The 27,296-nt window shown below is 41.4% G+C and overlaps 3 long non-coding RNA genes across 6 annotated transcripts in view; 2 read left to right on the top strand and 1 right to left on the bottom strand.

The window, feature by feature from the left end:
- LOC147377459 (uncharacterized) overlaps window positions 1-27,296 on the bottom strand; it is a 54,177-nt gene that overhangs the window by 22,930 nt on the left and 3,951 nt on the right. The window lies entirely within an intron of this gene.
- On the top strand, window positions 14,476-22,241 carry LOC147377460 (uncharacterized). Of its 2 annotated transcripts, none has more exons than XR_015138253.1 (3): window positions 14,476-14,598; window positions 14,686-14,864; window positions 19,693-22,241. It is a non-coding gene; the product is annotated as an uncharacterized LOC147377460 (long non-coding RNA). The 2 variants fall into 2 exon arrangements; XR_015138254.1 differs by lacking the exon at window positions 19,693-22,241 and adding an exon at window positions 19,200-19,459.
- On the top strand, window positions 24,800-26,678 carry LOC147377461 (uncharacterized). Its single transcript, XR_015138252.1, has 4 exons — window positions 24,800-24,927; window positions 25,226-25,362; window positions 25,867-25,931; window positions 26,546-26,678. It is a non-coding gene; the product is annotated as an uncharacterized LOC147377461 (long non-coding RNA).

Below are 27,296 nucleotides of genomic sequence, written 5' to 3' on the forward strand. Positions count from 1 at the left end.
CTTCGGGGCAACTAAGCCCATATGCCTTGCTGCAACAACTAAGCCCGTGGGCTCTAGAACCCACGCTCTACAACAAGAAAAGCCAAAGCACCACACGCAGCCAAAAAAATAAATAACACTAATGGTAATAAAAAGTTGGGAATCTTCTGGCATCCCAGTGGTTAGATACCTTCACTGCTGGGGCCCAGGTTCCCTTCCTGGTCAGAGAACTAAGATCCCACAAGTCACACAGTACAGCCAAAAAAGGAAAAAAAAAAAAAAACCCGCCTTGGGGTCACAGGAGCTGAGGTGTGGATACAGCCTATGGGGGTGCAGACAAACTGCCAGGGGTGGGCAAATCCTTGACTATGACTGGCCCTATTCTACTCTGAGCTGACTCAGGGAGGCAGGTTCCTCTCCTAAACTCCAACACAAGCTGACAGACCAGGAAGCAATTCCACAAGTGTATTTAGATCAACTATGTGAGGTTTAATTCACCGTCAACAAGGTGCATGGATTTTATGTATACGATCAGATGAGTTTTGACAAATGTGTACACCTGTGAATCCCATACCGCTCACAAGATACAGAACGTTTTTATTACCCAGAGAATTTCCTCCTGTCCCTTCTCAATCTCCCCCAAGGTCAGAGGCAGCCATCATTCTAATTTTTGTCCCATAAATTAGTGTTGCGTCTTCTAGAATTTGTATAAACGGAATCATACAGAGTGTGCTCGTTCATGTCTGATTTCCTTTGTTCAACATAATATCTATGAAGATTCGTCCGTGTCGGTGGCTGTGTCGGGAGCTCATTTCGTTTTGTCCCTGAACAGCATTCCATGGACTGAATGTGCCACAATTCCTTTAACCCATTCATCTGTTTAAGGACACTTTTTCCCTTTTTGGCTCCTATGAATATTCATATAGGAGCTTTGTGTGGACATACGTTTTTATTTCTCTTGGGTAAATATATAGAAGTGTCGTTGCTCCATGCTAGGGTAGGTGTAGGTTTAACTAAAAAATGACTCAGCTGTTTTCCAAAGGACATTTTACACCCTGACTAGCAATGTATGAAAGTTCCATTTGCTTCATACCCTTGCCAATCTTTGGTATTATTAGTCTTTTTAACTTTAGTCATTCTAGTGGGTGTGAATTGGTTTCCCTCTGCGGTTTTAATTTGCATTTATCTGATGACTATTGATGCTGAACATCTTTTCATGTATTTACCGGTTATTCCTACATATTCTTTGGTCTGTTCAAAACTTTTGCTTCATTTAAAAAACTGGGGAGACTTCCTGACCCTGGTGGTCCAGTAGCTAAGACTCTGTGCTCCTAATGCAGGGGCCTGGATTGGATCCCTGGATAGGGAACTAGATCACACGTGCTGAAACTAAGAGTTTCCAGGCCTGGCACAGCCAAATAAATATTAAAAAAAAAAAAAAAGCAAGTATAAGTACAAGATAGATTTATCTTCTTAATGTTATATGTATAGAAAAAACAAAAATGACAGACAACAAAATGTTAACAATGATTCTTCTTTGTGCTTTTAAAATACTTGACTAACTTTTTAAGATGAAGCTATGGATTTAAGAAAAGTCACAAACTCATACACAAAAAATTTATGCGTGCCTGTGTGTTTTCAGAACCCAATCCAGCCCTAAGCACACGTCCTAAGAAGGAAACCAGTGCAGAGATTCAGAATTAGCTGCTGCACCCTTGACCAGAGTCCTGTGGAGCCACCCTTCTGCCTTCTGGATATCAAGGAGAGTCTTAACTACTCCCCAGGGTCTCAGGGACTCCATGGGAAAAAGGAATGACTTACTGATTCCCAGCGCTAAAACTGAGAAAGCCTAAATAGGGATGGGCAAGTGTTTTGATTGCCTGAAAAGCAACATGTTTAGACAGATGAAATTTATTTATTACACGATACATCGCGGTGATGTTGGCATCAGCTCATTTGTCAGTCAACAAACATTTCCTGGGCACCTACCCAACATCTAATTTTTGGAGGAAAAAATGATGACTTTGTTTTGGTGTTTGTTAAAAGGTAATCACTCTTCTTTCCTCCCGTTTACCACATGCTCAACACTTAACCAGGGCCTTGAAATGCTTGTTTTTTTTGTTGCTGTTCAGTGGCTAAATCGTGTCCAACTCTTTGTGACCCCATGGACTGCAGCATGCCAGGCTTCCCTGTCCTTGACTATCTCCCGTAGTTTGTTCAAACTCATGTCCATTGAATCAATGATACCATCCAACCATCTCATCCTCTGTTGCCCCCTTCTCTTCCTTCCCTCAATCTTTCCCAGAATCAGGGTCTTTTCCAATGAGTTGGCTCTTCAAGTCAGGTTAGCTCATTTAATTATCAAAAACCACATTAAAGAGAGATTATTATTTCACACATGATAATGGAATGACAGAGAACTTAAACAACTGCAATATCAAAGAACTTAAATCCTTTAATCAGTAGTTCATGTATATTGAGTGCTTATGGGTGCTACCCACTGTACTAAGTGCTTTATAAGAATTACCGCCTTTACTTACTTACCTTTGATTATACTCATTTTACTTAAGAGTATGAGGTTAAATTATTTTGATGTTAAATTATCTACCCAAGGTCATCCTGTTAGAAAGTGGTAAACCTGGGATCAGTACTGGACTTGGCATTGGTAGACTTTGTTCCGATTTTGCTTTCACCATGTGATTTGAGGCAAGACACTGAACAACTCAGTTTAGTTTTTTCTTAAGGTTTTTGGAGTTTGGGGGTTTTTTTGGAGTGGCATGCAGCATCAGATCATCCCAAGACAAGGGATCAAATCTGTGCCTCTTCACTGGGGATGTGGAGTCTTAACTACTGAGCCACCAGGGAAGTCCTTACTTAAGTTTTTTAATGAGGATTTTTTTTAAGTCACAAATGGGCTTTGTACACTTTTAAGGGACTTTAAACTTGCATTATTATTTAATCAAAAAACATTATTGTGATTTCCCTGCTGGCCCAGTGGTTAAGAGCCTGCTTGCCAATGGAGGGGACACAGGTTCAATCCCTGGTCCGGGAAGATTCCACATGCTGTGGGTCAACTCTATTTACCCAAGAGAAATAAAAACATATGTCCACACAAAGCTCCTACATGAATATTCATATGAGCCAAAATGGGGGGAAATGTCCATCAACAGATGAATGGGTTAAAGGAATTGTGGCACATTCAGTCCATGGAATGCTGCTCAGGGACAAAACAAAATGAAATCCACATGCTGCGGAGCCTGGGCACCATGATTACTGAGCCCATGTTCTAGTGTCCAAGAGCTGCAATTGCTGAAGCCCGCACACTTTGGAGCCCATGCTCTGCAGCAAGAGGGGCCACTGCAACAGGGGGCCACAACTAGAGAAAGCCTGAACAAGGCAACAGAGACTCAGTGCAGCCAAGAATTAAAAAAAAAAAATTATCGATCACAGCCAATACTGGGAAGAACTGGGAGGATGCATACATGAATAATTTGTTTGCTCTTTAGTAGTTTATAGAAAGATGATCAGATATCAATAAAAATAAGGAACACAAGTCCAAGGGATCCCATTCTTACAACTAGTCTGGGCTCTAGAATCAGACAGACCCAGGCTTGAAAACTTGGCTCTACCACCAACTATCTGTATGACTTTGGGTAAAATATCTAACCTTTCTGAACCTCAGTGTTTTTCTCTATCATTGTCTGTATAATATACCTACTTTACACAAGTGTTTCAGAGGACTGAGTTAAGTAAAGTGCCCAGCACCGTGTTTGGCACTAAAGCAGACATTCATTGAATGTGGTAGTTATTTTATTTGCGTACCATGGGCAAGGTCCCTTTTGTCTGTGTCCCCTCTGACTCTGTTTCCTTTTCTTCCTGGGCACACAGCTAGACTACACTTGCTATTAGATGTGCCCATGTGACAGAGTTCTAGCCAATGGGATGTGAGCACACATTCAGTTCAGTCGCTCAGTTGTGTCTGACTCTTTGTGACACCATGAATCACAGCATGCCAGGCCTCCCTGTCCATCACCAAACTCCTGGGGTTCACTCAAACTCACGTCCATCGAGTCGGTGATACCATCCAGCCATCTCATCCTCTGTCGTCCCCTTCTCCTCCTGCCCCCAATTCCTCCCAGCATCAGAGTTTTTCCAATGAGTCAACTCTTCGCATGAGGTAACCAAAGTATTGGAGTTTCAGCTTCAGCATCATTCCTTCCAAAGAACACCCAGGGCTGATCTCCTTTAGAATGGACTGGTTGGATCTCCTTGCAGTCCAAGGGACTCTCAAGAGTCTTCTCCACAGTTCAAAAGCATCAATTCTTCAGCGCTCAGCTTTCTTCACAGTCTAACTCTCACATCCATACATGACCACTGGAAAAACCATAGCCTTGACTAGACGGACCTTTGTTGGCAAAGTAATGTCTCTGCTTTTGAATATGCTATCTAGGTTGGTCATAGCTTTCCTTCCAAGGAGTAAGCGTCTTTTAATTTCATGGCTGCAGTCACCATCTGCAGTGATTTTGGAGCCCAAAAAACAAAGTCTGACACTGTTTCCCCATCTATTTGCCATGAAGTGATGGGACTAGATGCCATGATCTTCGTTTTCTGAATGTTGAGCTTTAAGCCAACTTTTTCACTCTCCTCTTTCACTTTCATCAAGAGGCTTTTTAGTTCCACTTCACTTTCTGCCATAAGGGTGGTGTCATCTGCATATCTGAGGTTATTGATATTTTTCCCGACAATCTTGATTCTAGCTTGTGCTTCTTCCAGCCCAGCGTTTCTCATGATGTACTCTGCATTTAAGTTAAATAAGCAGGGTGACAATATACAGCCTTGACGTACTCTTTTTCCTATTTGGAGCCAGTCTGTTGTTCCATGTCCAGTTCTAACTGTTGCTTCTTGACCTGCATATAGGTTTCTCAAGAGGCAAGTCAGGTGGTCTGGTATTCTCATCTCCTGAAGAATTTTCCATAGTTTATTGTGATCCACACAGTCAAAGGCTTTGGCATAGTCAATAAAACAGAAATAGATGTTTTCCTGGAACTCTTGCTTTTTCGATGATCCAGTGGATATTGGCAATATTATCTGTTCACAAAATCCTCCCAAGAAGACCTCCCCATCTCTTTCTCCATTCTGTGGTTTGACAAACATAGTCACTTTGGGCTTTATGTGGTGAGATGGCAGAGCTATGAGATGGAAAGAGCTTGGGTTAATGAATCACTGTTTAGAAGAAGATCACATGTCAATCAGGGACACCTGTTCTGGACTTCACATTAGTCCAAAATAAATTGTTCATGGGTTTGTTTCTTACCCCAGCAAGTACTACCCTAAGAGATCAACAAAGGGTCCATTCTCATCATCCACAGCCTCCAAGTCTCCCAGGATCTGTCTTTTTGCACCTGAGAAGCTCACACAGGGTCATACCCCTTACACCACACCTCTTCATACTCTGCACTCCCACTCAGTAGACACAGTTATGAAGAGATGGAAGAGCTCACGATTGAATTCTGCATTCAGTGTGTTGGAGAGTTTCCCTGACCTAGGACTCCTGGAAACATGAATATGATCTCAACCTAAAATATTAAGTTTCCAGTGAAAGATAACATTTTGGGGTTGGCAGGTTTCCAGAGGAAAACATTCTAAATGGGATAGCAGGGTACCTTGTAAACATATTCCCATGAAATCTACCTTCTCCCCTGTAATTAAACTCTCTTGCTCACAAGTATCACTATGGCTGTCTTTCCAGGTTTCCATCAAGGCCCGCCTCCTCCAGAAAAACATTCTTAATCATTTGAGCCCCATAGCTTGCTCTTGCCTCTTTTTATTTTTGTTGCTTGCAACACTCATTTGACTATTGTTTTTTCAATCTTTTTTCTTACTCTTTCTTTACTCTTTTCTTAAGTAACTCTTTAAGGCAGAGTAAAATGATAGAATGAAATTGGAGAAAAAGTGTCTCCGGGAGAAATCATAAAAACACTGAAGCCGAGTTATTGTCCCAATCCTGTTATTTACCAGCTGTGTGACCTTGGGTAAGTCACCTCCTTCTCTGGACTTCAGGTTTCTCATCCGTAATATAAGGGACTAAAACCCAACCAACTGTTCTGTTTGCTTAAAACCACTAAATCTCCCTTTATGTTATTTTTTCTTTTACTAATCCTGTGTGTAAAATCAAACCACATTTGCTGATGGGAACAGTGGGAAGAGACTGAGATTTGAAGCCAGTTGATCTAGACTGGGCTCTCAGCTCAACAGTTCATCAGCTATGTGACCTTAGGTAAATGACTTTCCATTTCTGAGCCCGAGAGATGTTTTCTTCTCCCTCACCTTCACTTTCCTCTTCCCCTCCTTCTCCTTTTGTGTTCTTCTGATCTTTTTTATTTTTAAAATCAAAGTGAAAAAGTGAAAGAAATGTTCTAATTTTCACTCAATAAAATACATCCACTTAAACTATACAGTTGAATGAGTTTTGACAAATATATATACTTATGCAAAAACTCCCCAAGCATGATACAGAACATTTACATTAGCCCCCCAAATTCTCTCATACTCTTTTGCTATTAACCTCTCTACCTGCAGAAAACCACTGATTCTATTTCCAGTTTTGCCTTAAAATTTCACGTAAAGAGGGTAATATATGATGTGCTGATATACTCTTTTTTGTCTAACTTCCTTCATCAGCATGATGTTTTCAAGATTCATCCATAATTGCATATTTCAATACTTCATTCCTTTTTATTGCCAAGTGGTATTCCTTTGCATTATTATGCCACAATCTATTTATTCATTTACCTGTAATCGAAGACATTTGGGTTACTTGCAATTTGGGGCTATTATGAATAGAGCTGCTATAAACATTCATATGCAAAACTTTTTTAAGGATTAGGTTTTTTTAAGTTAAAAAAATTAATTATTTATTTGGCTGCAGCAGGTCTCAGTTGCAGCATGGAGGTTATTCCATCTTTATTGAGGCATGCGGGCTCTTTTTTTTGTTCTGTCATGCAGGCTCCTTAGTTGTGACATGAGAGATCTCGTTCTCTGACCAAGGATGGAACATGGGTCCCCTGCATTGGGAGTGTGGAGTCTTAGCCACTGGACCACCAGAGAAGTCCCAAGACATTTTGTAGACATACGTTTTTATTAATCTAGAAGTAGAGTTGCTGGGTCGTAAGTTAAGCATATGTTCAACTTTATAAGAAACTATCAAACTGTTCTTCAAAATATTTGTATGAACCACTTTACAATCCCATCAGCCACATATGAGGGTTCTGGTTGCTCAGCAACATCACTGATACTTGGTGTTATGCCTGTTTAAATTACAGCTTTTCTGGTGAAAGCACACAGATATATCTCATTGTGGTTTAATCTGCATTTCCCCTGATGCCTAACGATGCTGAGCATCTATCTCCTCGTGTGCTTGTTCACTCTTTGTATATCTTCCTTGGAAAAGAGTCTGAACAAATCGTTCGCTTCTTTTTCCCTGAGTTTTCTTATTACTGAGTTGATAGATTTTTTTTTTTTTTTTACATATTCTGGATACAGTTTCCTTGTCAGAAATATACATAAAAAATATTTTCCCCTAGTCTGCAACTTGTGTTGTCCTTAGAAGATCAGAAGATTTTATCAATTAGGTTCAATGTAAAGTTTTTCTCTGATGGTTAATTTTCTTTTTTAACTCTAAGAAAGCTTTTTCTTTCTTTCTTTCTTTCTTTTAAGTGACTTTAAAAGTTCTTTTTACTTATTTATGTGGTTGTGCCAGGTCATAGTTGCAGTACATGGGATCTTCGATCTCCCTTGCAGCATGCAAGGATCTTTAGTTGGGGCATGTGGGATCTAGTTTCCTGACCAAGGATAGAACCTAAGTTCCCTGCATTGGGAGCATGGAGTCTTAGCCACTGGACCGCCAGAGAAGTTCCTAAGAAAGCTTTTCTATCCCAAGTTCTCAAAGATTTTCTCTACTTTCTTGCCAAGTTTAGCATTTATGATTAGCTTTATGATCCACTTCAAATCAATTTTTTTGTATGGTATGAGAGAAGAGTTGAAATTTATTTTTTACTTATGGATATCCAAGTTGGTTCTGCACCATTTTTTGAAAGACTGACTATCCTTTTACAGCACTTTCTTGGTAACCAATTGACCATATACATGTGGCTCTGTCCCTTAACTCTCTATTCTATTGAGCTATATGTCTTAACATAATACCACACTGTTTTATTACTAAAGCTTTATATTAAAGTTTATACTATAGTATACTTTATACTATAGCTTTATAGTATTTAAAGTAAATATTAATATTGTAGTTAAAAGTACCCCTCTCCTGGGACTTCCCTGGTGGTTCAGTGGTTAACACTGTGTACTTTCAATGCAGGGGGCTCAGGTTTGATCCCTGATTGGAGAACTAAGGGTCTCATAAGCTGCACCACAAAGCCAAAAAAGTCCCCTCTCCTGAATATTTTTGTGTTTTCTTTTCCTTGATTTTGTGCAGTTTCACTGTGATGTGACTCTTATTTTTTAATGTTGACTCAAGAACAGAATTACTGGGACATAGGCTAAAGCCAGAATTCACCTGACTGTCTACTGGCAAATTGTTCTCCAGAATGGCTTCATTGGCTCTTGAATCTCTATATCCCCTCATTCCGGCTAACAGTTAACATTCCCCAGCTTTATAATTTTTACCAGTCTCATGTTACAACCTGACATCTCCATGCTGTTTTTATTTTTTAAATATTTTTCTTGCTGTTTTTAAAAACAGCTCTATTGAAATAAAACTGACATGCCATAGACTACACAGTATAAATTGGATGTTTTGACATCTGTATACACCTGTGAATCCATCTTCACAAAGAGGTGACGAATCTTTCACTCCTAACCTTCCTTGTGCCCTTTTTGAGTCTGAGCTTTTTTATCTGCAAAATGCAGCTCCGGAGTGAGAAAACATGATGTGAGCTTCATTTGTGGACTGGCATATATAGTGGACACTGGGGAAATAGAGCTAGTACTACTGCAACTATACAGCTAGGCAATTAGGTGATGAGATAGGCCCTGAAGCTACACTGCCTGAGTTCAAAGCCATTTCTGTTATTTGCTTGCTTGGACAGATTAATCAATGTCTTTATGAGTTAACTTCCCCATCTGCAAAACGGGAATAATAGTGTGACACCTACCTCAAAGGATTAAAAAAGTTAATATGTGTAGAAAAAAACTTTTTTCTGTCATAAGAACAATTTTAGCTAGACTTTTTGAAATTTTGAAAAATATTCATTAGCCCTTCTCTGACATATGGGGGTCTGGAACTCTAGCTTTGTAACCTCTGAACTAAAGTGGTCTTTCAGTGTCTGACAACTCCTGCAAATGTGATCCTGTAAGTCTATGATTTATCTAAGTGATAATGGTAATTCTATGAGTCACCACAAGAGGGACTAGGAATTAACTTCTGTGGACTGTGAACAACTCAATAATACTTTTTATCTACTCTGATGCTAGGAAAGATTGAGGACAGGAGGAGAAGGGGGCAACGAGGATGAGACAGTTGGTTGGCATCACCAACTCAATGGACATGAGTTTGAGCAAATTCCAGGAGATAGTGAAAGACAGGAAAGCCTGGCATGCTGCAGTCCATGGGGAAGAAAAGTCAGACATGACTTAGCAACTAAACAACAACAATCTACCTACTTGGAAATATTGATAACAATATTGATATCTGAGGAACAAGCTCTTTCTTAGTACACACAGGGCTTCTGTAAGTGACTCATTGCTAGTGTTTTGTCCATCCTGAGTCTCTACACTGTAATGCACATGTGACCAAAAGGACTTATACACAGCCTTTTGGAAAATAGCATGTTTAATATTAAGGAGCAGTTTTAACAACAACAACAGTAACCACCATGCATTGAAGGCACACTGTGTGTCAGTTCTAAGTGGTTTTCATTAACCTATCAACTAAGGTGGGTATTCTTATTATCTTATTTCCCCATTTTAAAGATGATAAAATTGAGGCCCAGAGAGTTAGGAAACTGGAAGAAGATCACAAGTTATTAGAATGATATATAGTTATTGTAGGAGCATCCTGTAGGAGAGAAAAGAGCAAGCCTATTTTGATGAAGCGCTTTTTATCTCTTACCTGCTCTTACTATTTATCTGACATTACTAAAAGTTATACAGACTGGCAAAAGAATCCACCAGATGTGCAGATAAATGTCCAAAATAAAAGAGTTCCCACTAAACTCAGTCAGCCTATGATGCTATCCTCACAAAGAGAAAAACATTGAATTTAGAGTCACAAGAGGCATCAAGACTTAGTGAAAAGGACACATCTTTGGAGTATAAGTAACTAGGTTCAACTTCTGACTCTTCTGATGGCTGTGACCTTGGATAAATTACCTTGGCTCTCTAAGCCTGTTTATTCAGGTGTGAAAAAAAAGAAATTCATATATGTCATTCACAGAGAGTTGGTGAGGTATAAATAAACTAGCTTTTGTAAGAGCACGTAACAGTTTCCGACGTATAGTAGGAACTAAGGAAATGCTTAGTTGGATGCTTTGGGAACCTTAGAAGCAGAGTTTGACAACAATCCTAGATAGGAAATTAATTAAGGAAGTCCTCCACGAAGCCAGAAAGGGCCAAGGGGAAGCAGGGCAAAGAAGAAAAAGAAGCCAAGCAAAAAGGAGGTTTCAGGCAGTCCCAGAAAGGGTAGCTTAATCCCTTAGGGAACTCAAGAGTATAAATTCTACTGGAGACAGTCAACAGAGTTTGCAAATTCCCACCTCCTGTTAGTCATTTGCTAGAGGCTAGGGAAGAACAAGGACTTCTAGGTGCCACTAGTGGTAAAGAACCCGCCTGCTAATTCAGGAAACAAAAGACATGTGTGTTCCATCCCTGGGTCAGGAAGAGCCTCTGGAATAGGGAATGGCAACCCTCTCTAGTATTTTTGCCTGGAGAATCCCATGGACGGAGGAGCCTGGTGGGCTACAGTCCACAGGGTTGCAGAGTCTGACCCAACTGAGGTGACTTAACACAATTGCAAAGGGAAGAGGAAACAATCAAAGCCATTCTAGTAGCCTGAGGACCATCCTCCTGGGAAGAGCCGCAGGTGCTGGTTATTGGAAACAAAAGCAAGCAGCACCTGAAAGAGGTGGGGAGGAACTGGTAAAAGATCTGAAAGGATTTGGAGAGAGCAAAAATAGTATCTACTACAGGGTTTGAGTTTTTTCCTTCCTTTTAGAAAACCTGGGTTCAAGTCCTTGCTTTGCCACTTCAGAATCAAATGCCACATTATAATGAAAGCCTTGTGGAAATTAAAGTGTTAGATGTGGGAATTCCCTGGTGACCGAGTAGTTAGTATTCTGAGCTTTCACTGCCATGGCACAGGTACAATCCCTGGTTGGGGAACCAAGATCCCGCAAGCCGAGTGGTACAGCCAAAATAAATAAATAAACAAAATGTTTTAGATGAATTCCTTATTGAGCAAGCATTTATAGAACTTCTAGTATAAACAAGACACAGTACTAGGTGCTGGGATATACAGCTTTTTAAGTTTTTCATTTTATTTCTTTATTTTGGCTGCACTGGGTCTTTGCTGCTACACGAGGGCTTTTTCTGATGCAGTGAGCGGGGGCTACTCTCCAGTTGCGGTGCGTGGGCTTCTCACTGTAGCGGCTTCTCTTGTGGAACACAAGCTCTGGGGCACAGGCTTCAGTGGTTGTGGCACGTGGCCTTAGTTGCCAAGCAGCATGTGGAATCCTCCCAGACCAGGGATCAAAACTGTCCTCTGCGTTGGCAGGCAGATTCTCAAACACTAGATCACCACGGAAGTCCGGGATCTACCCCTTGATTCAAGATTCATAAACAAGGAGCTTTAAATCCAGGGAGGGAGTCAGATAATGAAATAGAAAATTACCTGACTATGTGATAAGTGATGTTATTATAGTATGGTGGAGAGGGGAGCAACTGGTACAAAGGAGGCTGTGGCCAGTTCTGTCGAAGGGCCAGGTGTCAGGAAAAGTATCAAGAGGAGCTGATGCCTGAACTGAGTCCCAAAAGATGGGGAGGAGTTGTCAGGCAGATAGTGAGAAAAGGCATCCCTGGCAGTGGGCACAGCATGAGCAAAATCACAAAGGGGTGAAACAGCCTAGAGTTTGAACTTAATTCCATAAGGCAGTGGGAGCCTTTGAAAGATTCTGAGCTGGGGAATGGCTTCATCAACCTTCCTTTTTTTTTTTTTTCTTTTCTTTTGACCACGCCATGCAGCATGCGGAATCTTAGTTCCCCAATCAGGGATCGAACCCATGCCCCCTATAATGGAAGTAGAGTCTTAACCACTGGATTGCCAGGGAAACCCCAACCTTGCATTTTAGAATGATCACTCTGGCTGGCAGTAGTGTAAGAAACACCACGAGGGAAGAGAGACTACACAAGAGGGTCAGATGGGAAACAATTAGAGCGGCCAAAGAGCTTAAGGAACATTGCCATTTATTTATCTATTTTTGGCTCCGACTGGGTCTTTGTTGCTGCATGCGGGCTTTCTCTAGCTTCAGCGAGCAAGGGCTGCTCTCTCCTTGTGTGGGCTTCTCATTGCGGTGGCTTCTCCTGTTGTAGAGCACAAGCTCTGGGCCTTGGGCTTCAGTAATTCCATACCAAGGTCACAGGTGCGAGGCCTTGCACCAAGGCCACAGAAGTGGAGCCCAGAACCAAGGTCACCTCTGGAATTGACTGGCCCCATTGTAACTGTTGCAAAAAGCCCCCTGATCTTTACCAGCCAGCTTCCTGACCCCACGAATAGAGAAAGTGTTAGTTGCTCAGTCGTGTCTGACTCTTTGTGACCCCACAGACTGTAGCCCACCAGGCTCCTCTGCCCATGGGATTTTCCAGGCAAGAATGCTGGAGTGGGTTGCCATGCCCTCTTCCAGGGGTCCTTCCCAACCCAGGGATTGAACCCAGGTCTCCTGCATGACAGGCAGATTCTTTACCATCTGAGCCACTACCAGAGTATTCTGACCCCATATTAGGCAAAAATGCCTACCCTGGGTGTACTCACCCTGTAGTGTCCTAACCCATCACCCAGTGCCCCCCTTCCAACAGGAATTTTCTTTGTCTTGAGGCTATAAGAATTGGCTACCAGCCCACAAAAGTGTGGCTCTGCCTTGAGCCCGCCCACTTTTCTAACAGTGTCCTGTGGACTCTCCTGGTCTGTCAGGAGGTCAGCCCAGTGAGCTTGCAGCACTCTCATTATCTCTGCTCTTTATTCTTAATAAACTCACTCCTCTCTGAAATACTGTGTCTGGAAATACTTTTCCTAGCTGCCCTCAGACCGCCACGACAGTTGCATTGTGTGGGCTCTAGAACGAGGGCTCACTATTGTGGTGCAGGCACTTAGCTGTCCCGTGGCATGTGGGATCTTCTGGGACCTGGGATCGAACCCATGTCCCCTGCGTGGGCAGGCGGATTCTTAACAACTAGAACAACAGGGAAGTCCTTAATCTGTTCTTTTAATCTGTTTTATTTTTATGTTGCATTTTAAGCACGCCATCATGTCACAAATTTTTCATGCAAATAATTACAATAGCTTCAGAATAATCCACTAAGTAGATGATCCTAACCATTTGCTAGTTGGTGGACTTTTGAGTTGCTTCTGTAATTTTTTTTCAATATAAAATGATCATTATGATAAACATCTTTGCACACATGGCCTTTTCTGAATTTCAGATTCATCCTTTAGAAGAGGTTTCTAGGAGTGAAATGATTAGGTCAAGGTAAAGAAGGGTCTACAACTAGAAACAATGGTGCCAGTTGTCCTCCCATTTTTGGGATATTCCATCAGCCATTAGCTCTACCTCACAACAGTAATAGAGAGCGATACTCTTTTAAAAAAAAAAAAAAAAGGAAGATTTTAACCTGTACTGAAACCCTTTACCAACTGAGGAACATTTTAGCTCATCCAACCTGTTTCTCTGCTGTTGTTTCTCTTTTGAACTGCAGATGGCAGGATAATCCCACAACAGGTGGTCATGACAATTTAATTGCAAGAAGAAAATTGCTTCTTTTCCCACATGTATTTCTTTCCCGAGATAAACAGCATGTAGGGCATCTGCCTCTTTATTGGAAGTAAGATATGTAAGAAGGTGGGTTTCAGCAAGGAATATAAGGTAGTCAACGTAAATTCTGAGCCTTAGGTTATTACACTCTGTGCAAAAACAAATTTCTCAGAAAGAAGCAAATGGAGGTTGAAAGCCGATTGTTAAAATTCCACATATTCTAGATTTCCCCAGTTAATAATCATAAAAAGTTTATAGCCAGAAAGTCACAGAGGCCCTTCTGTTGTAATTGTTAGAGCTTAGAGTCAGTGGGAACACCCTTCTCACCCAAGGGATTTTAAAAGCCAATCCCACCCCCTCCCCACAACCCTTTCCCCTAGCACTCATTTCCCATCTCTTCACAAAATTGCCAGGGTAATTGACTCTTAGATGAGATGAGTTTGACTTTCTACCCTGATTTTGTAACAGAAGTTCTTTTGGTGAGGTTCTTTGTTTGAAAATGCACAATAAAAATGGCTTTAGAATGACTTCAGAGGACTCTTTCTTTTTCTGGTGCCAACAACAGATTCCAAAGCAGCTATTATTCGAGGTGGGTGATAGGATCCCTTGAGACTGTTTAAGTATCGGTTTTCAAAGTGCTTAGGAACCTGAAATGTCCTGTATGGTATATTTGCAGGTGCATAATTGGCCAAGTGCTCCAGGGGTTATAAAGACTGCCTTCCTGTAGCTGGAATAGACAGATTTAGCCTCTTACTGAAACTGAAGGCTGCAATGGCGATAACAAATCTGATTCTAACTCTCCCATGTCACTGCTGCCCAAAGGTGCCTTTGTCTCCCAGGAGAAAGAGGTTGGAGGTAAGTGAATGGCCCTTCACCAGAGCCGTGTAGAAAACACTGCGAAGAAAAACTTTTGTCCTGAGAGAGCACGTTTAGGGCTATTGCCTGTGAAGCAAACTTGCTTTGTTTACAGCCAACCTGCCTGAATGCAAATACTGTGAGGTGACTGGAACTGTGGAGAGGCAAACTGCTTTAAAAGCAGGCTTTCAGTGGGAAACTTTAAGCATACAATGGCTTTTGTTTTTGTTTAGACATAATTCTCCAACCTGGCTTTTTTACTGCACTAACCGAAATAAATTTGGATAAACTTAAAGGGTTGCCTTGATGTCAGAAGAAAATGGATATTGTCTCTCCTGCACGCATTTGAATGGTCGTACATAATCCTAGCTACATCCAGATAAGAATACACCTCCTCCCATAGAAAGCTTTTCTGGAACAGAATATCACCGAGAGTGTTCACTTTGGGGCTTGATGGTCCTAGCCTGTCTTACCAAAACTTTTAACGAGTTCGCCCGCTCCTTCATTCTTCCACTGCAGTTAATACTTAGTGTACTTAGTGGTGTTCTGAACTCCTTTTATTCCTCAAGGCTCCCTAGCATTTGATGAGACCTGTGCAGCAGGAGCTTTCATCATACCAAATCCAGGGTGGTGTTTAGTGCAGAAGGGGCCAGGAAAGGGGGTGGGGGAGAAGCCCGTGCTTTTTACTAAATCACTGGGAAACTAGTGGGCTCTTTTTCAGATTAAATATCTTTAAATATCAGGATCTCCGGTTATGAAGGCATGGGTGAAATTGCTTCTCTCAGTCAAACCTGAGGTGGAGGATGTAGGTGTCACATTCAAATCAGAGAGGTGCCTCTCAACAGGAAAGATTTAATCAGCTCTCCTTCCCAGGATCAGCTGCCAGGTTTGAACATTTACTTGTCTGTGTTCCAGGCAGGAGACACTGCTAATTATGGGAGCAATTCCCATGGATACAGAGAAGAATTGTCTGAGCTGAGGAGTCAAAGCTCAGATCAGGATGGGGCTAAGAGGAAAAAATACCCCCAACATTCTCAGGGAAATTCCAGAGTTGTCAAGGGACATGCCTCCTCGGCAGGAATGCCCCTATATCTGGGCATTTGATGATTTGGAAACATCCTTTCCCTCACTTTCCTAACTCATGTGTTAAGAATCCCTTTGTTTGAGAAATGGAATTTAAAAAGTGGTTTCTTTCATTCAAACATTACGTGATAAAGTTATCTGGAAAAGAAACCTGGGCTCCACCGAGAGTGATTTTCGTAAATGACCGTACCTGAAAAGAGGCAGACTTGGCCATCAGGGCAGCCAAAATGGCACAAGCATTTGGAATCTGTTGCCTTATCCTTGGCAAAGACACCACCGGATCCTTTCTGCTGTGTGTAAAGTAAGCTGTGGCAAAACTTACCTATCTTGTGATATAAAACCTAGACTCACAAGTGAGCCGAATTTATATTCTGCCCCTCTTCTTTCTCCATTATGCAGAGCACCTGCTCCTTGTCCCTCCCCCACTCCTCCAGCTGTCTGTCTGTCTCATTTGTGTCAATTAAGGATTCAATACTGCTTGATTTAATTGAATGACTTTCCCTGTATAGAATCCCAACCACAGATAGGGACCAGCTATCACTCCCATTGCCCAGAATAAAAAACTCAAAAAAGCCAAAGCATGTGTGTCTTAAAAGAGTAACGTATGTGTAATATACATGTTAAATAAATATGTCATAAAATATTTTAAAAAAGAAACAAAGAAAAGAGGAAGGTACTCACTAAGCCTTGACGTGAACCAGAGAAGGCAATGGGGGCAAGACTGGGTTCCTGGACACACCCAGTTATATCACTGGTAGCCTGCCAACTGGTAGTCAGCACTGCATAAACCAAGACCATTTGACACTCAATTTAGTTAAAGCTTTCAGAAGTTGTTGAGTCTTGTTTTTTTTTAAGTTGTGCTAGGTCTTCGTTGCTGCGCTCGAGCTTTCTTTAGTTGAGGTGAGCAGGGGCTCCTCTTTGTTGCAGGGCTGGCTTTCCCACCCCTGTGGCTCCTCTTGTTGCAAAGCCTTGACTCTAGGCTTGCTGGCTTGGTAGTTGTGGTGCATGGGCTTAGTTGCTCAGAGGAGTGTCGAATCTTCCTGGACCAGGAATTGAATCTGTGTCTCCTGCATTGGCAGGTGGATTCTTTACCACTGAGCCACTAGGGAAGTCCAGAAGCTGTTCTTAAGGCTTCGAAACCAAAGAATCAGCTGGAAGAAATAAACCTCTGCTTGACTTCCTAGTTTACAAAGTGCTTTCCCATCCTCAGGAGAACAATTTTGTCTTTCTGTTCATTCAGTCATTGATCAAATAGGCTCTGTTCTTTAGTCATCTGCCTCTATTCATTGAGCCAGGCAGTGTTCTAGGAGCTGAAATCTGTGTTCTAAGAATAGAGAATAAAATCCCTGTCCTCATGGAACTTATATTTTGACGGGCGGGGGGAAGCAAACAAGAAATAAGTAAACCTACAGTCTACCTCATGGTGCTCAGGGTTATGGAGAATCAGACAGTAGGGTTAAGGGAGATGAGGCTTATTGTTTGGGTAGAGTTATCCATTTTACAAAGGGTGACAGAAAGGGCCCCCTAAGCTAAGACATAAAAAAATGGAGGACACTTTACAAACATTAGGGAGAGGAGAATTCCTGGCAGAAAGAACAGCAAACGTAAAGGTCTTGAGACAAGAGTTTCCTTGTTGAAGGAGACTAGTGTAGCTGAATAGAGTGAGCTAGGGAGAGCTTTAGGAGCTAGGCCAGGCAAGCGGGAATGCAGGGGGCAGAATTATAGGGTCTTGGAAGTCATTGAAGACTTTTATTTGAGTGGCATGGGAAGTCACTGGAGGAATGATTTATGTTTTATGATATGACTTATGTTTTTGAAGGTTTATTCTGGCTGCTGTGCAGAAAAAAAAAAAAGATAGGAGAGCAAGGACAGAAGCCGGGAGAATAGTTTGGAGGCAGTTGCAGGAATCTAGGCGAAAAACACGGAGAAGGCAATGGCACCCCACTCCAGTACCCTTGCCTGGAAAATGCCATGGGCGGAGGAGCCTGGTAGGCTACAGTCTATGGGGTCGAGAAGAGTCGGAAACGACTGAGTGACTTCCCTTTCACTTTTCACTTTCATGCACCGGAGAAGGAAATGGCAACCCACTCCAGTGTTCTTGCTTGGAGAATCCCAGGGACGGGGGAGCCTGGTGGGCTGCTGTCTATGGGGTCGCACGGAGTCAGACATGACTGATGTGACTTAGCAGCAGCAGCAGCAGGCAAAAAACAATGGAGTCTCAGATTAGGACAGCAGCAGCAGAGATGCTGACAAGTCATTAGATTTTAGAGGTAAAATGTACCAGGATTTGCTGATGGCTATAAGAGGGGAGGGGTATACGAGAAATAGAGAAGAGTCAAAGATACTGTGGATATTTGGCCTGAGTTAGATAACCTGGTGGGATGAACAGAGAGACCTTGAATCATGCTGCTGCTGCTGCTAAGTCGCTTCAGTTGTGTCCGACTCCGTGCGACCCCATAGACGGCAGCCCACCTGGCTCCCCCGTCCCTGGGATTCTCCAGGCAAGAATACTGGAATGGGTTGCCATTTCCTCCTCCAATGCATGAAAGTGAAAAGTGAAAGTGAAGTCACTCAGTCGTCTCCGACTCTAGCAACCTCATGGACTGCAGCCTACCAGGCTCCTCCGTCCATGAGATTTTCCAGGCAAGAGTACTGGAGTGGGGTGCCATTGCCTTCTCCGCCTTGAATCATAGGTGAGACTAAATTGCAAACCACGGCTTTGGTCTAATATTGATATAATCTTGGGCAAGTCAGTGAATCTCTCTGAGCATCAGTTTCTTAATCAGTAAGAAAGTGATAATGATATAATACCTCACTCACAGGTCTATTAGGGCTTCCCCAGTGGTTCAGTGGTAAAGAATCCACCTGCAATGCAGAAGACAAGAGGAGATACCAGTTTGATCCCTGGGTCGGGAAGATCCCCTGAAGAAGGAAATGTCAACACATTCTAGTATTTTTGCCTGGAAAATCCCATGGTCAGAGGAGACTGGCAGGCTACAGCCCAAGGTTCACAAAGAGTTGGATACAACTGAAGCAATTTAGCACCTGCATGCATGCGTGCTCACACACACACACACACACACGGACAAGTCTATGGTGAGAACTGAATGGGATGTTAAAATGCTGAGAAGAGTACCTAATACAGAGATACTCCATAAATGCCAGTTGAATATGGGAGTAAATAATGTCTTTTGAAATATTATTGATCTGGGGTCTTCTCAATTCTTTTCATTAACTTATCGTCCTCCACAGGCTCCACTATATTTTGAATTAAAAAAAAAATCTTTCCAAAACCAAGAAGATCCATCATGATCTGGCCTCAACTACCTGTCCAACCCACCAGCCACATCGACCTTCTGTTCAGCTGCTAAGAAAACTTAACAATTTTCTGGTTTCAGAACTATCACACACTCTTCTCTCTGCCTGCAATGGCCCTCACCCAAGTGACTGGTGCCTTCTCCTACAAGAAACTTACCTTCCTCAGAGTGACCTTTCCTGACCATCAACTTCAAAAAAGGCTCCCACCATTATTCTTCCTTTCAGCGTTTGTTCTGGGACTTCCTTGGTGGTCCAGTGATTAGGACTCAGTGCTTTAACTGAGTCCTGGTTCAATCCCTGGTTGGAAACTAAGATCCTTACTTGTTGAGGGCCCCCCACCAAAAAAGAGGGTTGTCCTTTACATTCCGAAAAGTTAATCACAATTTATAATTCTTGTCACCTAATTATTGTCTGTCTCTTCTTCTAGACTGTATGTTCCATGAAAGAAGGGGCCACCAAGTATATACACAATTCCTGGTATAATCTTGGCTCATAATAGGCTCTCGATAAATGTTTGCTGGAAAGCGTGGTGACAGAAGATTCTCACTGGTATTCTGCTGCTGTTCTTTAAAAAATAAAAAGCCTCATTTTCTGCCTTTTGCATAGTTCTCTACTGCATTTCACTGGGGAGTGGGAACACTTTACTTTGTTGAATCAGAAAAGCCCTTGAAAACAAAACAAAGAGAAAAAAGAAAGAAAAGCCCTTGACTTTTCTTTTGTGTATACTACGCTGGGCTTAACATTTATGTACAGTACTAACACTGATTTTTTTTTTTTTTCTGTGCTCACTTCTCAAGGTTATACTCGTCTTTAGAGGCAAGTGACAAAAGAATAGACCTAAAAAAAAGGAAAAATAAAAAAGAATAGACCTAAGTTTCAGATCATCTAAGAATCCTCACTTTTATCCATCCAAAGTACTTGAATAGGCAAAGACTGGGGAGGGAATTCCAAGGAAGGAATTCCAAGGAAGGGGAACTGTCAGCAAGAGCATGTAGCATTGCTGTTTGGAAGAAAATTAGGAAACATGCATAGTTTCTGTCTCTAAATTTTGGTAATTAGGGCAGGAATGTCAAAGATCAGATGGACTATCTAAGGTTGAATGAGCTGGCAATATTCCCTCATCTATTTTCTAAAAGAATTTGTGGAAGATAGATCTTACTTCTTCCTTAAATGTTTGATAGAATTTTCCAGTGAAACCATCTGGGTCTAGAGCTTTCTTTAAGAAAGATATTTATTAACAAATTTGATTTCTTTAAGAGATATAGGGCAATTTGCATTTTCTACTTCATCTTGTGTCAATTTTAGTAAGCTGTGTTACAGGTAATATCTTGAATGCTAAACTGAATCTTATTTTCTTAATGAACTGTATTTGGGAGTCACTAAAGTTTTTTATGCAAAAGAGTAAAATTTGGGAAGTAAAAGTTTGGGGAAAAGGTCAGGGAAAGGGGAGAAACTGACAGTAGACTTGTACATAGACGTGAGAAATAAGTGACAAGGGTCCTGATTGGGTGGTTTGGGGAATAAGGGGAAAGAACCTGAGCAATAAGTGACAAGGGTCCTGATTGGGTGGTTTTGGAAATAAGGGGAAAGAACCAAATTCCAGTAATATAACCACTTCTTTATCTCTCTCTTTTTGCCTGAACTGGCATTAAGTTCTAAATTAAGTTCTAAATTTTAGAACTTAATGGAACATTGTGCTGCTTCTAGCATCTACTCTGCCCCAGATGGAAAGCATTCCTTGTACCAGAGCCCACTGTAGAAAGGTATAATGTTTCTGCTGTGATTTAGACTTCCAGCCTCTAAGACTTAGGCCTTAGGAACTGATGCCAGCTGTCTGTCCTTTGGGTTTTAAGTTTAACTTCACAACTAGCTTTTCCAATATACTGTTGTTATTTCTCTTTTTTATTTGACAGATGTGGTTTCACAGGGCATCTAGAGGTTGCTTAAATTCTGTAAGTAAGTACTATGCTGTAGCTATTTTCCTAATTTGGGAACTGAAATGGCAGCTATGATAGAGGGAAGAAACATGGGATTTAGAGTCAAAAGACCTGAGTTTTAACACTGTGGGACCTATGACAAGGCACCTAGTTTCTCTGGATCTTAGCACCCTTATGTGTATACTGAACATAATGCCAGTTTTGCACATATCACAATTTGTTCCGAGAACCAAATGAGGAACTGTTTTTCATCTTTTAAAAACAAGCAATCTATTTAATTTCGATGTCTAATTGTTTATGTGAGTAATGTTTTTTTAAGTAATTAATATAAATGGGATCTCTCAGCTCAAAATTACAAAAAACTTTGTTGGTTTGTTTGGTTTTAGGATGGTCTTCCATGCCTTTAAGTGATTACGGTAGTACTGTTAAGCTTTCAGAAATTTCTTTTTTTTTTTTTTTTTTTTGCTTTTCAATAGAAAATCTTCAACTAAGCCTTAGAAGACTTCACAGATGAGGACTGAATAACTTTCAAGGGGGAAGTTATTGTGCATTTAGCAAAGGCACTAGTGTTTGATCAGAATTTGCAAGACCTAACTCTTAACCTATAATCTGAGAGGTATTAAACCAGTTATTGGGAATTTTCTTTTTGCAGATATCTACATGGCTTGGAGAAGGCAATGGCAACCCACTCCAGTACTCTTGCCTGGACAATCCCATGAATGGAGGAGCCTGGTGGGCTGCAGTCCATGGAGTCACTAAGAGTTGGACACGACTGAGCGTCTTCACTTTCACTTTTCACTTTCATGCATTGGAGAAGGAAACGGCAACCCACTCCAGTGTTCTTGCCTGGAGAATCCCAGGGACAGGGGAGCCTGGTGGGCTGCCGTCTATGGGGTCGCACAGAGTCAGACACGACTAAAGCGACTTAGCAGCAGCAGCAGCAGCACATGTCTTGCTTCCTCACTTCCTTTAGGTCTTTACTCCAGTGATATCCTCTCAGAACTTTCTTGTCCATTCAGTTTAAAATTTAAAGTTTCCCCCAGCACTTCTCATTTCCATTCTCTGCTTAATTTGTTCTCCACAGCATTCATAATTTAATGTATAACATGATTATTTATTTAGTTTATATGTTGCCCTTCACAAACCCTGTTCATGAATTTGAGCAAACTCCAGGAGATAGTGGAGGACAGAGGAGCCTGGCATGCTGCAGGCCATGGAGTCACAAAGAGTGAGACACAACTTGGCAACTGAACAACAACCTCCATGAATTTTATCTGTTTATTGTTGTATCTCGAGAAAATAGGACAGTCCTTGGGACATAATAGGCACCCAATAAATATTTGTTGGATGAATAAAAGAAGACTTCAAGGGTTTTCTCTTTTGCATTTAATAGAGTAAGAATGTGAAAAATCCAGAAGATGCTCTTTTGACAAAACAGTAATGGGACTCTGACTCAGATGCGTCTTCTAACACCATCCACAGCAGACGATCATGTCCACATTTAAACTGTTTTCAGCTCTGGGAAAAACAATTGTAAACTTCTATGGTCACTGTTTACTTTATTGAAAATTGTAGAATTCAGGAAGAAGCAGAGGGGCGCCCAGGGGGTCATCTTTCTAAGAAAATGCTCACCCAAATCTTGGGCTCTGGCAGTTTGCCTGTCAAGTAAGTTTAGGAATCATTAAGATAATCTCCTCCTCTTACTTCCAGAGGATTCCCTCTGAAATACTAGTGATCCCAGGGGGATCACAGCTTAATCCTTCATCATTTAACACTTGAGTTGGATTTAGTATATGGGGTGAGGACTGAGGAGGAAGATACATTTTACCAATTTTGTAGTTGTGCCTGGAGTGTTTTTTCACATACGAAAGTCCCGTTGCCCCTAAATATTACTTCACAGATAAATACTATAGATTGTAACTGATTGAACAGAATGGGAAATGAAGATGGGAATGTTTCTAATCAGCTACAATTCCATCAATTCAATCAACCCAATCTCTATAATTGTAATTACAAAGAGATCATAAGGTGGAGAGATTTGAATTCCAAATATACCAAACTGAAGCCAGCAAAGGTAAACCAGATTCTCTGCCTCCAAACCTGTGCCCTGAGGTATACATTTGGTAGTGGGAGTGCCCATCAATTAGGTCATTGTGTGATAAAAATAACTGCATATATTGTAGTTTATACCCAGATGTTCATAGTCAAGTTGCGTGACTCCTATGTCATGTGCTGTGAGCAGTGATCTCTAACTACAGTCAAGGGCTGACTAACATACAGACTTCCGGGTCTCATTGGAGACCTAACAAACAGAAACTCAGGGAGGGTACAACTTGATAATTTGTGTTTATAAATAAGCACTGATGACTATCATGGATGGCCATGTTGGGATACCAAGGAAGTAAATGATATGGGCCCTGGCTTTTGGAACTTTACAGTTTACTTGGAAAATTAGAACTGAGATAAGAAATAAGTGAATATGGTTTCATCAGAGTGGTTAACATGTGGTACTTTAAATAAACATGTGGTACTTTATATAAACGTTACCAATGTGAAGACAGAGGGGAGAAGTTAGTGGTGGGGAAGATTGAATGGGGGAAGTAAAACCTTGGTGGGCCTTGAGGTTTGAACAGGATTTAAATAAAGGGGAGAGGAGCATGTAGGAGAAATATCAGTAGGGAATTGAACAAAGGTTTTGAACTGTGGTGTTGGAGAAGACTCTAGAGAGTCCTTTGGACTGCAAAGAGATCCAATTAGTCCATTCTAAAGGAGATCAGCCCTGAGTGTTCTTTGGAAGGAATGATGCTAACGCTGAAACTCCAGTACTTTGGCCACCTCATGCGAAGAGTTGACTCATTGGAAAAGACTCTGATGCTGGGAGGGATTGGAGGCAGGAGGAAAAGGGGACGACAGAGGATGAGATGGCTGGACAGCATCACCAACTCCATGGACATGAGTTTGAGTGAACTCCAGGAGATGGTGATGGACAGGGAGGCCTGGCGTGCTGCGATTCATGGGGTCGCAAAGTTGGACACGACTGAGCGACTGATCTGATCTGATCAAAGGCAGGAACATAGCAATGTGTCTTCAGAACATTGAGGCTGGCCAAATTAGGAAATGCACTATGAGGAAGAGTTAGAAATAGGGATTGATGGGTAGGTGAGATCGGATTGTAGAAAGTCTTGGATGTCAGGCAGAAGAGTTTAACTTCCCTGAGATGGAAAAACTGGGAGTAAAAATCAAACCGCCAGCTGAGCAAAATCCACTCTGAGTTGCAGAAAGGGAATGGGTTCTGGTGGATATTCCCTCTCTGCCTCTTAATTCTAAGATTCTTTCCAGCAAGGGCAAGCTTTCAGAGGAATCTGGGAAACTTGTGTCTTTCATCTCACCCAACCCTCTAATACAAATCTTTTCAATCTCTGATATAAATTTGCCTCTTCCTTTTGAAATCAGCCAGAAAGTTCCCAGGGAACCTGAAAGCCACTTTACAATTTAAAGCAATCCTTACTTCTAACGCTAGAAGCCCATCTGGGTCTGTCTGTAACCCTAAATTCTGAACATATATTGGTCTGGAAATTCCCCATAACTCAGGAAGCATTTTACCTACCCCGAGTATGAATGTTTTGCTCCCAATTCTCCTGGTGAAAAGAGGTGTGAACTGTGATCCTATAGAAAACCATTGTGAAGATAGGAGGGCACAGGCGGTATGGTATGTACCTAAGAAGGTAAGCTTTCTTCTCCCTTTGTGTTTCTTTGCTCACTACTGAAAGAGAAGTTTCAGAAGGCAAGCCAGAGAGCCAAGCTCCTGGGTGACTGAGGATTTTCTGGTTTCAAATTAAACAGAAAACTAAATTAGCAAATTAATTGTTGGATGTGTTTTCCTGGGCCCTTCATCAGCTGCTGCAGGACCAGTAGCCAATCAAAGAAGACTTTTGGCTACTCTGAAGGGGGGGCAGGGTTCAGAATCAGGTTCTGCTAGCTACCAAGTGTCAGACATGTTAATTTTAAATTACTTTTGTACAGCTTGGTGTCAAAATGATTAAAGCATGAAGAGAAAAACAGAACCAAAGGAGAGAGAAGGAAATCATTTACCTTGTATTTGGAGCAAGGACACTTGCAATTCCATTTCAGCTGACTTTCTCCTATAAGTTACACAAACTGTAAGTTTTATGCCCTTTAGTGACCACCTAAGACGGGACGGTTATGCAGTGGTCATGGCTCTTCATTCCCTTTGTATAATATCACTATCTGTACATGGCAGAATCTATATCACAGATATTAATATGGTCACACTTTTTTCCCTGCTTCCCCAATAAAATTTATTCTGTTAATATATTAGGCACTCTGTGTCAGGCATTGTCCTAACTATATTTTACATGTAATTATATAACCCTCAACAACAACGCCATGAGGTGGATGTTATTATTATTTCCATTCTACAGAGAAGAAAACTAAGGCTTAGAAAGGTAAAGTCATTTGCTCTAGTTGCTCCTCTAGCAGAGGCAGAGCTGAGTTTCTAGTCCTAGTTTTGCCCTACTCCACAGCAGTCTTGTCTCCTTTCCATTTTCCCCTTTTGGTAGGAGGAAAAAGAATCTAAGTAAGTCTGATTGCTAAGACAGCTTCATTGAACCTTTTAACGGTCATGTATGTTTATTTGTTTGAAGATGTAGCTGAGATCAGCCTTATTCTCCATGAAATAGCCTCATCTTTACCATACTGCTTTCCTGGGGTAAGCAAGTAACCAGCTCGCTGGTGGGCTTGTCTTTGTTTCTGTCTCCAGCTTTCCCAGTCAGTTTCATGGGCTTCATGACACATTTTGCTCAAAATGAGCCGTCTCATTGGACTCTTGCATGTGAAATTTAAGGCTGACCTAGCTGCTATTGTTTTTCAACCATCAACACAAAGCTGTACTGCTTGATTTCTCTCATCTGCCAGATTTTATTAATTTTACTTTATCCACCCTTCCTACAGTCACCCCACATTATCTTACTGCGTTGACTGCAGTGTAATGCTACAATTCAATTTTAAGATCCTGGCGGTATAGAATTCACCATCCTGCTCCCTGGGTGTTACTAAATAAGTTTTAGTTGCACCAAAATCTCCTAAAGGTGCCAACTGATACCCAAGCCACCATTCAGGATAGTATTGATAATGCTAAAGAAGTGATCTATAAACACAACTCTTAAATAGTCGCCCACTGATAAATTTAGAAATCCTGGCTCTTAGAACTTCAGGGATGTTATTATCAGCTGACTTTTAGTGAGTGCTTTCACATCACTATGTGCTAAGTGTTTTTCAACAAACTACTGAAGTATGTAATATTGTTTTCCCCCTTTTTTACAGTGACCAGGTGAATGGCAGCAAGGATGAAAGGCACCTCAATACTACATGGTCCAGCCTCCACATATATTTTGAATACTTCTAGTGATGGATGTGGAGCTTGTTACATTCTAAGACAATCTATTTCATATTTGCGTGACTTCTTCCATATTCTGAGCTAGTGTGTGTCTCTAAAGCTCCTAAATCATCAGTTTTAGAATCTTAGAGCCTCTCGGGACAAGTCTTAATTCTTTTTTTCACACAATAGCTCTTCAGGTATTTCAAGATGGCTCTACCATCACTTATGAATTCTTCAACTCTTCCTACTAAGCCTGGATTTCAAGTCTCCTCACCATCTTGGTTGGTTGCTCTCTTTATTACATTCCTTTAAAAGTGAGCACGTTACCTAGATGAGGTCTAACATAGAATGAAGTGGAGCTCTCTCCTTGTTCCAGATGCTGTATTTCTATTAATCCAGCCTAAAATTGTATTTAATTCATCTGAAGCCCCACTTGCTGAAAAAAACCAACCTGACACCCCGCCACCCTTCTTTGTTCTGTACTTGATTTTCACGTTTATGCTCCTTTTCTAGTTCTCTTGTAACACATGCACATGATTCAATTCTTTTCTGCATGACCTTGATCCTCATTCTTTGCTCTGTCAGACTGATCTCTCCCTGTGCACATATGTTACATTTATTTTCTCTCAGCTTCTATCACCTTATCTCTTCCCACTTCATCTCCTGGTTTCTACCTATTTCAACATCAGAGAATCC

This window comes from Bos grunniens, chromosome 2 (assembly GCF_055505025.1).
Source record: "Bos grunniens cultivar Pamir isolate PY7600 chromosome 2, Bosgru_T2T1.0, whole genome shotgun sequence".
NCBI lineage: Eukaryota > Metazoa > Chordata > Mammalia > Artiodactyla > Bovidae > Bos > Bos grunniens.